This window comes from Zalophus californianus, chromosome 6 (genome assembly GCF_009762305.2).
Source record: "Zalophus californianus isolate mZalCal1 chromosome 6, mZalCal1.pri.v2, whole genome shotgun sequence".
In the NCBI taxonomy this organism is placed as follows: domain Eukaryota; kingdom Metazoa; phylum Chordata; class Mammalia; order Carnivora; family Otariidae; genus Zalophus; species Zalophus californianus.
In genome coordinates this window covers 115,003,933-115,019,380 of record NC_045600.1, presented here as the reverse complement: position 1 = coordinate 115,019,380, position 15,448 = coordinate 115,003,933, and the positions used below count along the sequence as shown (strand labels likewise).

At 34.8% G+C, this 15,448-nt stretch overlaps 1 protein-coding gene across 16 annotated transcripts in view; it reads right to left on the bottom strand.

The window, feature by feature from the left end:
- Positions 1–15,448, bottom strand: part of PEAK1 (pseudopodium enriched atypical kinase 1) — a 339,625-nt gene that overhangs the window by 174,875 nt on the left and 149,302 nt on the right. For 11 of the 16 annotated variants that reach the window (XM_027570662.2, XM_027570660.2, XM_027570657.2 and 8 more), the window contains one exon: positions 3,137–3,301. The exons of the other annotated variants lie outside the window; for them this stretch is intronic. The gene's annotated coding sequence lies outside the window, so the exon portion shown is untranslated. The remainder of the gene's footprint in view (positions 1–3,136; positions 3,302–15,448) is intronic. 16 annotated transcript variants of the gene reach the window in all.

The window sequence follows — 15,448 nt, the reverse complement described above, 5'->3', positions numbered from 1 at the left end:
AATCCTGGGACTCCAGGATCATGACCTGAGCCGAAGGCAGTCACTTAACCAACTGAGCCACCCAGGCGCCCCTGGATTCATTACTATTTTAGTCTTTAGGGTTCCTGAGACTGAAAAACAATGAAAAATTTCTGGTGACAAAGAGAAAGGCAAATAAGACTTCAAAGGAAGACAGCTGAGCAGAGGTCAGTTCCGTCTGCATTTTTCCCCACCCCTGTCTCCTACCTTTCTCTGTCTACTGAGATCATCTTCACGTAACTTAGCCTTTACTTAGGAGTGGATCATCTTTTATATAATAACTAACATTTTAAAAACAATCAAAATAATGATAAATTACTGACAAAATGAAATTGATGCTGCAAAAGAAACATAATACCCGTCTCAAGGGAGCATAACTTCACAAAGCTCAGATGGGCATGCTGCTAATAATAAGAACTTGCTATCTTCAACTACAAAAAGAAGCAACCGCGGGTGCCTGGGTGGCTCAGTTGGTTAAGCAACTGCCTTCGGCTCAGGTCATGATCCTGGAGTCCCGGGATCGTGTCCCACATTGGGCTCCCTGCTCAGCGGGGAGTCTGCTTCTCCCTCTGACCCTCCTCCCTCTCATGCTCTCTGTCTCTCGCAAATAAATAAAATCTTAAAAAAAAAAAAAAAAAAAGGCAACCACAACACACTGTCCTGAGTATTTGTAAACCAGAACGCATTTCTGGTTAAGAGCTCAGGCTGTGGAGTCAAACAGAACTGGCTCTACAGCTTACTAGCAAACTTGATGTAGGGCAATTAACTTCTCTGAGAACGTGTTTCCTCATATGTAAAATGGAGATATTCAATAATAAGACCCATGTCAAAAACAGTTGTGAAACTTGAGATAATGCATATTAAACCCTGATCCCAATGCTTGGCATATGGTAATCACTCAATACACATTAATCACTAATATTTTTAATTCCTCTTTTCTGTTCAAATTGTACATAGGCTTCCCTTCATAAGGACAGTTTTGCAAAATGAAGGTGCTGTAGAGGATGTTCTAAAGGCCTACCAAGCTTTATAAATTTAAAATTCTAGATGGATATATTTAGAGTGTCTTGCTCTCTTCAAGAACATATCCCCTCACCCCAAGAATCATAATTTTAAGATAATGAAATGAATTTAGATAAAACTGGGTGTTTGACTCCACTTTAACATTACATTGCTGGAATGTTTAAATATTAGCCTCTTCAAAGTGTCCATGATAGTTTGTACAATTAGAAATGTGAATTCCCAATTATGCAAGTTTGAAATCCTGTTAATCGCAAAACTAGAAATCTAATTCCATTCCTTCTTCAAACATCATAGACTTGGGATTTTGGAGGCACTTAGCTTGAATGAGGCCAGAAAAATTAAACATCTAAATGCAAATGGTCTTCTTTAATTCTATATACCTCATGAATGTGAGTTACATGACTTTTGAACCGGCTAGATGGGAGAATCAGTGCAATTCTTTTATTTGGTAGAGAGGTCAAGTTCTATCCTAGTCTGTTCCTTGATAACATTATAACCCCGAAAAAAAATGTGACAGTGAAAAAAGTAGAAATTAATACTTGGAAATATCCACTATCTATAGATTTCAATGATCCTATCCATGGTTACCAAAAATACTGAGAGATGGATTTAATGGAATTAAGAGTTTGATAAGGAGTAGTAAAAGTACCAGAGTAAAAATTTTGACAATATATTTGTTTTTGAGGTTTAATGTATTAATAATTTCATTAATGAAACTATGGTTATATAAGATTATAGATTCAGACATAATTAAACGGGTAAAGAAAACACAGATCATCGCCAAGAAAGACAGAGAAATGTGATGACTTTCTACATATTACCTTACCTGTGTAAGTGAACATTTGGCACTTTAATTTCTGTTGTGTTTCAAAAGTTACCTTTTTCAACTTGATTTTTTAATAGTTGAGAAGTAGAAAGAATTTACTGGACATTTAGAAAGGGCTAAATGCTGCTACATGGGTGGTAGTGGGAAGAACATGGAAAAGTTCTAACTATGCTCTAAGTAGAGGTTTAAAGCAACAATTGGAGTTTTTAAAAAATCGACGTTCAGGTTTTTTTTTTTTTAATCAAGGTTAACGTTAGCACAGGAAAGAATAATGAGAACATTCATTCTTTAGGTACTATTTATCGTGGGTTACACTTGTCAGTTTGAATAATTCCCTTGAAATAGGTACTGTATTCCTTAGAATTATTAGGACTAGCAATTGATACTGTATTTGATTGATTTTCACATCTGCACTTCACCACAGGAACCTAGTTTTCAGTCAATTGCACCCATTCACTACCAAGATACAGTGACTCAAACAAATGATTATCTGTAAAAATCAAATTAGTACACTAGCAATGAATTGTTCACTAAGATGCCTTAAAAAATTCACAAACATTTGAATCTTTACAAAACACGTGCTGAAACAATTACAGCCTAAGATCAAAGAGATTTAAGAAGACTGACAAGCAATTTTAACTCTTTCTACAATTGCTTTCCACTCTACTTGAAATGCAACAGTCCTTGTAATATCACAAGAAGAAATAATTTTGTAATCTTTTCCAGTTTTTCTTTTCTTTTCTACTCTGGATTCTTGTTTCTTATAACTCTAAATTCCTGAGGAGGGGCAAAGGAGAACACAGTGTTTAAATAAAAAGAAGATGTCAAATAGGAAGGCAAAAAGATCAAGAGATCAGATGTCAAGTAAAGAAACTAAAAAACAACATGAAATAAAGTTGAGAAAACAAGACTAAAAAACCTCTGCATATGCTATCACTTCATGCATTATTTCTATGAAAGGAAAGGTATTTGGTGAAGAATGGACCTATAATATACTAGTACTAGGCTCTATTTCTACTCAAATAAGCTTATCTGTTTCTAAGTTCAGAAGTTCATAACCTGGGGAAAAAAACAATTTTTTTGAGCAATATCAGGGTCAAACATTAAGGGCCAAAACAAAGACCTGACTATGCTAAATAAGTAATAAAATTATCAGCTTTATCTATACTTTGGTGTTTGTAGGGTAAATATTTAAACTTAAAAAGAAATCCTTTCAAGTCATATAAAGTTCTTGGTGGAAGTGTAACACAGTATGAGAATTCTGGTTACCGTTTAAATTTGAAGTACTTCATCCATTATGGTGACAAAGGTGGTTTTAGCAGCTATCATTACATTCGTTTAAAATTTCAAAGTGCTTTGGGTCCTTCCAGGATGAATTTAATTTCTTCCTTGCCTTGCATTCCTTAACTTATTTTCTGAAGACTGCAATGTTTACTGTAAGAGAAAAAAATAAAAAGAGCTAAATTGGAGAGTAAACTAGTTTTAGATATACTGGACATTTTTCTTTCCTTTAGGGTACTCTTAATTTCACTCTCACTCAATAGTTATAATTAGTCTTATTCATTTAAGAAGTAACTTCCTTACTTAGGTGGACACATGGATAGAATCCTACACACTCAGTAACTATCATTATCACACCTAAGAACCAAGTAATGTATAAGAATCACACTAGCAAATCAAAACCTCAATGAGATACCACCTCACACCCGTCAGAATGGCTAAAATTAACAAGTCAGGAAACAACAGATGTTGGTGGGGATGCGGAGAAAGGGGACCCCTCCTACACTGTTGGTGGAAATGCAAGCTGGTGCAACCACTCTGGAAAACAGTATGGAGGTTCCTCAAACAGTTGAAATTAGAGCTACCCTACGACCCAGCAATTGCACTACTGGGTATTTACCCCAAAGATACAAATGTAGGGATCCGAAGGGGTATGTGCACCCCGATGTTTACAGCAGCAATGTCTACAATAGCCAAACTATGGAAAGAGCCAAAATGTCCATCGACAGATGAATGGATAAAGAAGATGTGGTATATACATACAATGGAATATTATGCAGCCATCAAAAGGAATGAGATCTTCCCATTTGCAACGATGTGGATGGAACTGGAGGGTATTATGCTGAGCGAAATAAGTCAATCAGAGAAAGACATGTATCATATGACCTCATTGATATGAGGAATTCTTAATCTCAGGAAACAAATTGAGGTTTCCTGGAGTGGTGGGGGGTGGGAGGGATGGGGTGCCTGGGTGATAGACACTGGGGATGGTATGTGCTATGGTGAGTGCTGTGAATTGTGTTAAGACTGCTGAATCACAGACCTGTACCTCTGAAACAAATATTATATGTTAAAAAAAAAAAGAAGATAGCAGGAAGGGAAAAACGAAGGGGGGGAAATCAGAAGGGGAGATGAACCATGAGAGACTATGGACTCTGAGAAACAAACTGAGGGTTCTAGAGGGGAGGGTGGTGGGGGGATGGGTTAACCTGGTGATGGGTATTAAAGAGGGCACGTTCTGAATGGAGCACTGGGTGTTATATTGCAAACAATGAATCATGGAACACTACATCAAAAACTAATGATGTAATGTATGGTGATTAACATAACATAATAAAATAAAGAATCAAACTAGCAGTGATACACTTGATACCTTCTAAGACTTCATTTGATTGTCTTTGAACACTTGTTTTTGGCTATGTAAGAGCCAAATGTAAGAGCATTAATCGAATGAGAAACATTAAACCTTACTTAATCTTTATTAAAATCCAATTCTAAATAAGTACAATGTCCAATTCTGATACACCCTTGGTAAAATATGAAAGTAGGTATCTCCAAATGCAAAAGTTTCTCCAGCTACTTCACAGTTTTACATTAGGCTCAAGTATGAAATATATTTATAATTTGGTATACAAGATATCACCTAAAATTAAGTGACCAAATTCCTATCTATTTCAGACTCTGAGGCACCAATTATATGTATGTTCAAACTGGCACAATCCCTAATTTGTTTTCTATGTAATACCAGATATAAGGAAAATAACTATAAGAGTTAGGGAGAAAGAGAAAGATAAATGTAATTATTTTGATTCCTGATTGTGCTTATTACAGAATTGAACCTTTCAATAAATAAATATTAAGACACCAGAAAGGCATTTTAAAACAGAAGTTTTTGTTTGTGTACCATCAAACAATATCTAACTCCAACACGGTTGGGTTATTCATGATGAAAACAACACCCAATGCTTTTACAGTGCTTACACCTCTACTTCATGTGGCACATAATAACATTAAGTGGTATGTAGAAGGAATATTATCAAGGATAGATAAGATAGATAGATAGATAGATAGATGGAACAATGATGCCCAGGATAACATATACAGCGGCAAAATTACTCAGTCTTCTTTCCATTATTAGAGGAGTCTTTCGAGAAGAAAAATGCAATTTATGCCAATTTTACTTTGAAATCTGAATATGAAAAAAAAAACTAAGCACATGGGTATAGAAATATTGGTAACCTAGCAAAGTACATAGTAACAGAAAAGTGTTTTCCTAAGGGTAGGTGTTTGGCCAGTGGCAAAACTAAAATGAGAACCTAGATCTCCTTACTCTCTTCCCAAGTAGTGTTCTATTATCTTCCTATAATCCATCCTACATTCCTGTACTCACAGTCCCCCAAATTATTTTTTCTGGATAATTTATTCTCGGACTTGTAGGTATTCCATCATAATATAGCCATTGAAAGCTTACCCAACAATGTAAGAGATAAAGAGACATAAACAGTGTTTAAGCAAATCTTAGCATTTTGTATGTGCACTCTGTAGACAGGATAGAGTTGAGTCTTATATTTTTATCCAGTCTGAAATCTCTGACTCTTAATTGGAGGGTTTAGTTCATCAATATGTAATATGATTGCTGAAATGACTGGGTTCAAAACTACCATTTTGCTGTTTGTTTTCTATTTCTATTGTTTTCTGCTTTTTGTTTTGTTTTGTTCCTATTCTACATTTTCCTGCCTTAATTTCAGTTAATCAAATATTTTTAATGTTTTACTTTACTTTAATGTTTTTATGTTTTACTTTATTTTAATGTTTTACTTTACTTTAATGTTTTACTTTTAATGTTTTACTTTGGATATTTCTTTGTACTGGGGGGGTGACATCTAAGAATTATAATATGCATCCTCAAATAACCACAGTTTACTTAAAGTTAATATTGAACATCATGCAAAGCATAAGAACCTTGCAATGATACCATTCCATTTACTACAAACCCTTTTTGTTAATGTTATCATATACCATACCTCTACTTCTATTATAAAACCCATAGTAAAAAGGTTTTAACTTTTGCTCTAAGAAGTCAGCTTTCAAAAAGAAAAAAAAGTCAGCTTTCTTCTAAAGTAACAGAAGAAAAAAGGACTTGAATGGGGCTGTGTATGAGATAGTGCTAATCTATTAATATTGAATTCTTGATTGCAATAATTTTATCTAGTTATTTGGGAGAACATCTTTGGAAGGAAATATACTCTAAGGTATTCAGAGGTGATAAGGTCAAAAACTTACTCCCTCAAATGATTCAGGAAAATTATTCTTCTTACAACTTGTGTGTAAATTTCAAATTATTACAAATTAAAGAGAGAAAAACTAAAGTATCAATAGACCCTATCACAATATAGCTATACGCTTAAAGAGAAAGTAGTTCTGTAGTGAAATAAATTGAGGTAAAGTTCCTCATTGTTTTCCTTTTAGCAATTCATAATACATGTTACCATATCAAATATTTCTATAAATCATGCATTAAGCATACTTTCATTTATTCATCCTTCCAACCACAAATAAATTGTATACTTAGGGCCTACTATATGAAAGGCAACGCTGGAGAGATAAAGAAGTAATAAGGGAGGCAAGATCTCTTCTCTCATAGAGTTTACATTGTGATATAGAAAGAGACAAATAAGAACTAATTTCAGATGGTGATAAATGCTCTGAAAAAAATAAAACTGGGTGTTAGAGAGAGATTGGGCAGGTATAGATACTTTTAGATAGGAAGGCCTCTGAGGGGATGATGTTCAAGTTAAAACTGAATGGAATGAGCCAGACATGCAATAATTTAGAAGAATGTTCCAGACTTAGAACATACATGTCATGAGATAGGAATGAGCTTATAATGTTCATGGAAAAAGTTTCTAAATTATCCAAACAAACAAGAATTTGTGAGAGATACCACACCCGTCAAAAAACATGATCAGAAAGTACAAACTTTCAGTTATAAAATAAATGAGTCATAGGCATGTAATGTACAGCATGGTGACCATAGTTAATAATACTGTGTTGCATATCTGAAAGCTGTTAACAGAATAAATCTTAAAAGTTCCCATCATGAGAAAAAAAATTCTGTAACTATGTATGGTGATGGATGTTAACTAGATTTATTGTGATGATCATTTTGCAATATATACGAATATTGAATCACCATGTTGTATACCTGAAACTAATATACAGTTTCACCTAATATAAAGTTGTATGCCAGTTAAACTCCAATTTTTTAAAAATGTGGAAATTGTCCTGATTTTAAACCTATTTGTTAATTCCTATTTTTTTTTATTTTTTTATTGTTATGTTAATCACCATATATTACATAATTTGTTTTGGTGTACTGTTCCATGATTCATTGTTTGTTCATAACATCCAGTGCTCCATGCAGAATGTGCCCCCCTCAATACCCATCACCAGGCCAACCCATCCCCCCACCCTCCTCCCCTCCAGAAACCTCAGTTTGTTTTTCAGAGTCCATCATCTCTCCTGGTTCGTCTCCCCCTCTGACTTACTCCCCTTCATTCTTCCTCTCCTGCTATCTTCTTCTTTTTCTTTTTTCTTAAAATATGTTGTTAATTCCTATTTAATGGCAACAATAAAATAATAATTTTAAATTCTTAACTTTTTTTTTTTACTAACTATGCGAATTGCCTGAGGAACCCCTGATATAACCTTTGACATTAAAAATCTGTCAAAGCAGGGCACCTCGTTGGCTCAGTGGGTTAGGCGTTCGACTCCTGACTTTAGCTCAGGTCATGATCTCAGGGTCATGGGATTGAGGCGGAGGGGGGAGTCCGTTGGAGATTTTCTCTCTCCCTCTCCCTCACACCATCCCCATCTCTAAAGTCAATCAACTAATCAATCAAAATCTATCAAAGCTATATTGGCTCCATATTGTGTGATCTTGTTTACTTTGCTAATTTAATAGACAATAGTTCAAATAAAAATATCACTTGGAATTAAAACACAATAATCAGCTAAGATCCTACAGCTTACCTGGGAGCTTTTTAATAATTTAGAGAAGGGACTGTCACACTATGACCCAGGGGCGAAATCTGATCAGCCATTTGTTTATGTATGGCCCACAAGGTAAGAATAACTTTTGCATTTTTAAAACAGTTGGGAAAAAAGGTCAAAGAAGAGTATTTTGAGACATAAAAATTATATGATACTCAAATTTTGTTGTCTAGAAATAAAGTTTTATCAGAACACAGCCAGCTCATTTTTTAATATATTGTTTATAGCTGCTATTGTACTACAAAGGCAGAGTTGTTGTGACCATATGGCCCACAAAGTCTAAAATATACACTATTTGGCCCTTTATAGATAATGTTTGCTGGTTCCTGGTCTAAAGTATACTGAACATGTTTATACTCTACAATGATAGGATTAATATTTTAAAACATTACATCAAATGGTTCATTTAAGTACTTACCCAATGGTATATTCAATCTTTCATGTTTCTAATGAAGTGTTAAATAATAATTTTATATTTAAAATGACCATCCCATAATATTGAATTTTTGCATATTCAAAAATTCATTTTCCTGATTTATGAGGTATGATAAATCATTTTCCTTGGATCAGTTTCTGATTTAAAGTTTGTAATGGACTCTGAATTGAAAAATAAATAAACATTCCCACAGATGATACAAGATCATTTATAACAATACAGAGGAAAAGTGAATCAATGGTTAAATGTTAGGTAAAAAATCTGCTTGAGAGCTTCAGAATTTTGTAGAGGCGTTAAGTATTAAAAATTCATTCTGGAATGATTCAACTTCCATTTCTGACCATGAGGGATTCAGCAGGTCTAGAATAATCCTCCCACTGCAAATAACTAGAACACAGGATAAAATATAGGAAAGGACTATTTTCAGACATGGGCAGTGCAGGACTGTGATCCCCGAAAAAAAGGAAACAAAGAAGGCAAGGCCTACCATCATCAAGCCTCTCAGCCAGGAAGCAATTAACCACTTCCGAGCAAGGAGGAGGAACCCAGACAGAACCTGACAATCTTGTTGACTTGAGACAGAAAAAAATACAAGGAGGCCAAGGTGGCTAGAATTTATGGGGCAGAGTTCCAAAGAGGAGAGAAAGAGTTCCAGTAATTCCAATGAGGGTTCCCTAGAGTTTTTAGCTAAATAAAAACCTGTACATGAGAAGGGTAAATTTTCTTTAGACCAGCTAACAAGAATTTCTAAGGAAAGAAAGTTACCAGGGAGTTGTAAGACAAAGGCTTCTCAGAACTGACATGGGGCCAAGATTTCAACAAAGTTCCTTCAAGCAAGAAGGGGAAAACCCTGTTTTAGAAGTCAAACTATTGGCGTTTGATATATACAAGTAAATTTTTCTCCCTTTTCTCTAAAAAAAAAATAAAAACAAAAAATGATCACAGCAGCTTTATTTATAATAGCTAAAAACTGCAAACAATTCAATGTTCATTAATGGGTGAATGACCAAACAGATGCTAATGTAGTCTTACAATAGAATACTCGTCAACAATAAAAAAAGAATGAAGCACTCATCTACACAACATGGATGAATCTCAAAAATATTAAACTGAAAGAAGACACACACAACAGTTCATAGTGATTAGGTTCCATTTATATGACATTCTTCAATAGGCAAAACCAAAGTGATGTAGTACAGATCAACAGTTGCCAGGAACTGGATGTAGGGAGAGGTTTTGAACAAAACGAAGAAACTTAAAAGAATTTTCTGGGGTGACAGGACTTACTGTACCTTATTTGTAGTGGGAGCTACACAAATCTGTACATGTGTTAAAGCTCACAGAACAAATAAAAGAGTCAATTTTACTGTTTGTAAAAGTTTTTAAACTAACAGCAATAATAACAACCATCATTTCCCATTACAATTTTTAAAGTTCCATTGTCAATGATTTGAGTAGACAAAGAATATTCTAGTTCTACCACTGCCACTACTGAGGGTTTTTTTTTTTAAGATTTTATTTATTTATTTGAGAGAGAGAGAATGAGAGAGAGAGAGAGAGAGCACATGAGAGGGGGGAGGGTCAGAGGGAGAAGCAGACTCCCCACCGAGCAGGGAGCCCAATGCGGAACTCAATCCCAGGACTCTAGCATCATGACCTGAGCCGAAGACAGTCACTTAACCAACTGAGCCACCCAGGCGTCCCGCCACTACTACTTAGTTGATGCTGAGTAACTTAACCTCCCACTTTTGGTTTCTCATTATAAAATGAAAGGAAATAATTAAATGATCTCCAAAGCCTCTCCCTATTCTAAAACCTATTCCTATTCCATGCTTCTATTATATTTCTACTGCCCCAAATTAACAAGGAACACAAAATATTTCACACTCAAGGGGATTCTAAATTCTTGCTTCAGACAGCGTGGGCTGGCTTTCAATATTCTCTGCTATTGGTTTTATATGATCTTTTTATAGGGCTCTGAACATTTGACCTTACTTACTAGCTTCAAGCAGATGATCTTTAGATTACAGCACTCTCCCCTATTTGAAATAACCAAGCCTCAGACTATAAGGACTATATAAGATTTCTATTTCCTTTATCACATCAGACATTCTCTGCATTTTGCTATTAAAAAGTCTGTGAGGGGCGCCTGGGTGGCTCAGTCGTTAAGCGTCTGCCTTCGGCTCAGGTCGTGATCCCAGCGTCTTGGGATCGAGTCCCATATCGGGCTCCCTGCTTGGCGGGAAGCCTGCTTCTCCCTCTCCCACTCCCCCTGCTTGTGTTCCCTCTCTCGCTGTGTCTCTCTCTGTCAAATAAATAAAATCTTTAAAAAAAAAAAAAAAAAAAAGTCTGTGAACCAGCATTCATACTACCAAAATGATGCTTGTTATCTTTAATTTTATAAGACATGTGGTACTGGCATTACTGGAGAATAGAAAGTAAGCCATTTTTAATGGTTTCACATAATATGATAAAGTACTTTTTTTAAAACCCTGTATGGAAAATCTAGAGTTCTCCAAATCTTTTGCAATCTTTCATATCTCCTGCAGAAGACCTGCAGACGAGTAACATTTCAGACTACGATATCTTTTACTGAAATGTTTAAGGATGAACAAAGTCAGCAAGGAAGCTTATACAATTTTAATTTCAAAATCAGTGTTCATAGAAAATCTGATTGCAATTAATGGCTTTGGTTTAAATTTTCCTTGGAGATAGGTTCTTCTAAAAAAAGACCAGAGATCAAATGGTTATTTTTTTTTATTATTTTCAATTAGCCAACATATAGTACATCATTAGCAACACTCTCAATTTCATCCAGCAGAATAATTTTTGAATACTTATAAAAAACATTCAATCTTCTCACTTTGAGAAATAAAAAAAAATGAAGGTGGCACATATATATGCCAGCAAATAATTAATTATACTTGTGTGATACTGTTTTTCTCTGGGTAAATTCAAATACCCAGGCAATGACAAATGGACTGATCTTACAAATGTAGGCCAACAGATTCAGTAACTCCCCTTTATCACCTGTATTTCTGGTTTTTAAAAATATGAATCAATTCATTTAATTCTTTAAAATACACATCAAGATATAAAATGAAGTCCTTAGTTATATTTGTTAAGTAGCAATACATTTAGAAAAAAGAAAACTAATCAATATTTTCTTACAACTTCACTGCCATGTTAAGCTTTAAGAAGAAAGCAGCAAATCAAATAAATTTCTTGCATTTCCTTGGTGTTTAGATCACACACACACAAACCAACATCTTTGTATTTCCCTCACTGTTACCCTGAAATTTACTGAACATGACATCAAAAAGTATCTGAAAGTTTCTCATATTTCCATATGTCTATTAAGAACTGATCTCATATTAGAAAGTACCCTGGCACAGAAACTAAATTCCATAGAAAAAAGCAAATCTATATTAATATTGAATAAATCTGGCAAAACACTTTATTTAGTGCTACTAGACTTGTCAACAAGACAGAAAAAAAAAGTGTTTCAACTATTTCTTTATAGAAATAATTAGCTTAAAAATCAAAAGGCTTAATCTATTAAAACCATTCCTTTTGAATCACATGGACCATATACATACAGAGAGAATGTTTTAATATGAATGAGACACCAGCCTGGAAGCCTAGCTCTTTAGCAGTAACGCCAAACAAGGGAAGCACAAATCACAGGAAAAAGCCCAGTCACCTTTAAAAATTCTAAGCTCTCGGCTAAATATCATAACTTTACTATGACCCCTGAATCACAGCTGGCCAATGAGAAGCTAACTGTAATCCTTAAAACCCACTATTGTCTGGGCAAGCAGGACACAGTCATATTATAATAGGCACAATTTAATGAAAGTGTGTATGTCAGGTGTTGGAAGTTTCTAGGAGACTTGCTCCTGAGCTATAGCAAAACAAAAATTAAGTATCAATTACTGTGAAGTGGCCTTTTTGGGGTTTTTTTTTAAGATTTTTTTTTTTTTATTCATTTGACAGAGAGATAGCACAAGTGGGACGCTTGGGTGGCTCAGTCAGTTAAGCATCTGCCTTCAGCTCAGGTCAAGATCTTGGGATCCTGGGATCGAGCCCCACATTGGGCTCCCTCCTCAGGAGGGAGTCTGCTTGTCCCTCTCCTTCCACCCCTCTCCCCCACTCCCCGGCTCATGCACTCTCTCTTCTCTCAAATAAATAAAATCGTTTTTTAAAAAAATAAAGAACCTTAAAGCAGCAGTTGAAAAAAACCCTTGCACAAGTTTTGAAATCAGACACAAAACTGAGAAAGACCAGTCTATTCAAATCATCTTCAAATGCCATTTCTCTGAATTCCATGTGTCTTTGATGGAGTGAGAATGGTAGTGGGCTATGAGGCAGAGCTTGGTAAGATAGGGCATGTGGAAAGACCATTAGCAGCTGGGCAAGAGAATCTTTAAAAGGACTCTCAAGGAAAAAAGATTTCAAGAACATTCCTCCTCTCTAATTTAAGTCAAATTTTATAATGTTGCTTTGTAACTTTTTTCTACATTTACTCCATCCTTTATTGTTTTCCTTTTTGATTAGAACCATATGAGAGATCCTGCTCCATTAGTTCTATAGAATATAGTTTATAATTTTAAAAAACGAGTACAGAATGAAAAATAGAAATTTTGTTAATGATGAAATTGTAATATCCATAGTGAAAGCACCATCATACCATGCAATCAAAAAAAATCAGCTCCTTTTAAAGGAAGGACAATTTAGAGACCAAAACTATAAAAGAAAAACTGCTAACATTCATATACAAGTTTTAAGACAATTTTCTTTCCAATTAAAAAATATAGATTGTTACAGAAAGTTACAGTAACTTTATAGCTGTAAGAGGCATAGGGAACAATCAACTCAACCTTCTCATCTCACAATCAGCTCATAGACCTAAGAAGCATTATCTTCAAAAGCCAAATTATGAAAATAGCCCAAGTGTCCACTGACTGATGAATGGATAAAGAAAATGTGGTATATATATCCAAGGGAATATTACTCAGTCATAAAAAAGAACGAAATCTTACCATTTGCAACAACATGGATGGAGACAGACAAGTATTATGCTGAGTGAAGTAAGTCAGAAAAAAACAAATACCATATGATTTCATTCATATGTGGAATTTAAAAAACAAAACAAATGAGCAAAGGGAAAAAAAAGAGAGAGGCAAACCAAGAAACAGACTCTTAATTATAGAGAACAAACTGATGGTTACCAGAGGAGAGGTGGATGGTGCGGGCAGTTAAATATTGGATGGGTATTAAGGAGGGCACTTGTTACAATGAGCACTGGGTGTTGTATGCAAGTGTTATATCACTATATTGTATACCTGAAACTAATATTACACTGTGTGTTAACTAACTGAAATTTAAATAAAAACTTAAAAATAAATAAATGAAAGAAAAGAAGGAAGGAACCAAGGTAAAGCAATTTAATGTTCAGCACAGCCAGGTCACTGGCATAGAAACAGGTAACATTTCTAAGGGATACCTCCATACTACAGAGCAGAAACAGGAGGAAAAAAAAAAAACCCTCATACCACTAAACGCAATGAAATAATTAAATAACTGTGTGTGAGCCTTAGCTTCCCACACTTAACTTATTCATTTGTTTTTTTCAGGATCCCCATTCAAAAGAACTGTTTTAAGTTCCCCTAGCTCACCTACAATTTTTTTTTTATTACAAAGTACGGTTTCTATTTGAATTATTTTGTTAAGGATAAAGCAACTCAAATACTACAGTATTGATAAACATAAGAATACTAAAAGTCAATTATGCTTACTCCTAATCCAGGAATAAATGGAAACAAAGTTTAAATCAGCTCATAGACCTCAGTTTTTGCCACCTCCATCCCTCTTTGTTTCTGTTGTTTATACTGCTGAGGTCATTCCACTTTCATACTGGGAAATGTCTGCTTTTCCTGCTTGGACTTGCTTCACAGATCACTGAATTCTCACTTTCTCATACAACAGGACTTCATCACAGGATATAATTAATCCCACTAAAGCAAGCAAACCTGTTAAACTTTAGGCCCAGCTATGAGACCTTGGACGAATTCATTTCTATAATAACAATAATATTTAATCCACAAGACCATGGTGAGGCTTGTATGAGGTTAATGTATGTGAAAGAGCTCTGAATGTTTAAAGTGTCACACAAAGGTGAGGGTCTCTGTTTCTTCATCTGTCATATGGGAGGATTCCATTAGCTGATCTCTAAGGAATTTCCTTCCATCTCTAAAAATTCTTTGATATTACATTTGAAGCACATAAAACTCTTCTTACTGAGACAGTAACTTTATAGCTGTAAGAGACGTAGGGAACAATCAACTCAACCTTCTCATCTCACAAAAGGAGTCCAAAGGCAGGCTAAGGGACCTAAAGACCAGAGAAGTCAGTAGGAAGTTGGGGCAGGCCGGACTGAGACCTGACTCTGCTGCAAAATACCCTCTGGTATGTGGTGCTCCTCACTATTCTGTGAGCTTAAAAATCCCTCTTCACCACAGCTTAAACAACTACCTTTTCAAACTGGTTACAAAATGAAAAGCTCATTAAAAAGATGTAAATTTTAAAAATAGTAAAATAAATAAAACAATAACGATAATAAAATAAAAAGATATAAATATTATTTTGGTGAAAATGACTTAACTGCTAACGGTCCAATTAAAAATGTTTACAAATAATACTTAACAGCAAAAGGGGATCAAATCAAACTGTCCAGCTATTTGTGTGATATTTAAGTCAGTGGGCATGATATAAACTCTTATCTAATCTTTCCTAATTAAAGGTTTTAATTC